Source organism: Lepus europaeus, chromosome 14, assembly GCF_033115175.1.
Source record: "Lepus europaeus isolate LE1 chromosome 14, mLepTim1.pri, whole genome shotgun sequence".
Lineage (NCBI taxonomy): Eukaryota > Metazoa > Chordata > Mammalia > Lagomorpha > Leporidae > Lepus > Lepus europaeus.
In genome coordinates, this window is record NC_084840.1 from 81,507,315 (window position 1) to 81,509,286 (window position 1,972).

Consider the following 1,972-nt stretch of genomic DNA (forward strand, 5'->3'; position numbering starts at 1 on the left):
CACAGTTGGAGTTTGTTAGAAGCTACTTCCCTTAGCCCTATTTCAACAGCATAAACCTTCATTTTTTTTTCTGTAGTTGGGAATAATATTGGTGATGACTCTCAGCTTACGGAATAGCACCCTCTAGCTGCCAAACATCAGTCATTCCCTGCCATTCTATGGAGCTTCAGAAATTTGCTATGGATAGTCTTTTAATAAGTAGAGGCTGGTGGGGAGGCTGGGGAGGGGGCCCCGGGGGGCCCCAGGGACTACAGGAATGGCCTGGAGTCTGAGGAACTGGAGCCTGGGGAGCTGCTGCCAGAGCCCGATCCCAAAGAGGAGCCTCCCCAGCCCTGCGCACCCCTGGGAACTGTGGGCCCTGGGCCTGGCTCGGGAGCCCCCGGCAACCAGGAGTGTTATATCTTATCTTAATGTTAGCCATCGCACACCGGACACCGGAGTAAGGGAAAGGGTTTATTGGGGAACACCCTACAGACCGGAGTGAAGGGGCAGCAAAGGAAAAAGAGAAGGAGACTGTAAGAGAGACAGAGAGGAGGGAGAAGAGAGACGAGAGGAGGAGAGAAGCCAAGAGAGGCCAAGAGAGTACGTGTTCAGGAACAGGCCCTTTTAAAAGTTTGCCTGAGGGCAGGCAGGGAAGCAGGAGCAGGAATCCCATTAGGATGAGGGTGGAGCCTGGCTCAGATAGCTGGTCTGTGCGGCCACCTGGCTAAAACTGTGCCAGTTTCCTAACATTCCTCCCTTTTGTTTTTTATAAACCAGGGTTTGTATGGGGTTACATTAGTCCCAAAAGTCCAGGAGGGGTAGAGGGACAATGATCTGTCTTTAGAGCTACTTTCTGCTGACATGGGGTGACGAGGTACTCTTTGCTGGCATGGGGCAATGTCTCAGGCTGCTCGCTGTCCCCTGGGTGGGGAGCCGAGTATATTCCTGTAGCAGCATTTGGTGTATTCCTGTAGCAGCCGAGTATATTCCTGTAGACTGCCTGGTTGTTGAAGGCCTTCGTTTGTTCCATTATAACCTGCTGTAAACACTTAGACACTGTAGTATAAAAGACAGGGTTGAGAATAATAACCAATGATTCTAAGAGTAGCATTAACCATTTCATAGAGGAGAGGGAATGGGGGTCTCTGGACCCTTGTGGGGACAGTTTGATGGATGTGGCTTAAAGCTGGTCCCAGCCAAGACTGGGAGAAAAGGCCACTTAGCTTTTGCAGGTAGCTGGGCTTGTCTATAGAGAAATTCTGAACAATCATACAACATAAAGTGGGGGAGAGGACCATCAGTACACACAGGTTGGGAGTAGAGCCATTGGTGGTAGAGTAAAGGCTGTGGTTACAAAGGAATGAGGCCCAAGTGGGCTAGATACAGAGGACACAGGTGTTAAGCTACAAATAAGTTTTCTGATTGAGAGGCAAATAGAACCTGACAGAAGGGGCTTGATAATAATCAGGTGGGCTTTAAAGCCTTGTAAATTATGAGGCTCAGACTCAGCTATCTCTTCATATAGCCTACATCCTAAGGGAGGTGTGAACCTCCTTGGGAAGGCACCCTGTTGACTTCCATTACCTAGCTGGCCTGGGAGGAGAGCTGGCCAGGTAAAGGCAAGTGGCAACTCCAACAGGAAATACACAGTTCTGCCTGCAGTGTTACCCTATTTAACCGTCTCCTCAGCAGCAGTGGTCACCTTGGAAGCTGGGTTGAGTGAAGGGCTTTTCAGCTTGGAGCCCGTAAGATCTGTGGCTCTGACCTGGGCGTCCTTGGATTCCAGGGCAGGTCCATTTCCAGTGATCCAACTCTTGGCTGGCAGAGCTGCCAGGGCTCTTCATAGCTGACTTCTGCTGAAGCCCAGGCTTGCCACATTGAAAGCCACTGCAGTGGACTGGCCTGTTGGGTCTCCTTGAGGGCAGATCACTGTGCAGAGTAGCCTTTAAAAGGCCTGCCACCTATCTCTACTTTTCTGATGCCTAGCTTT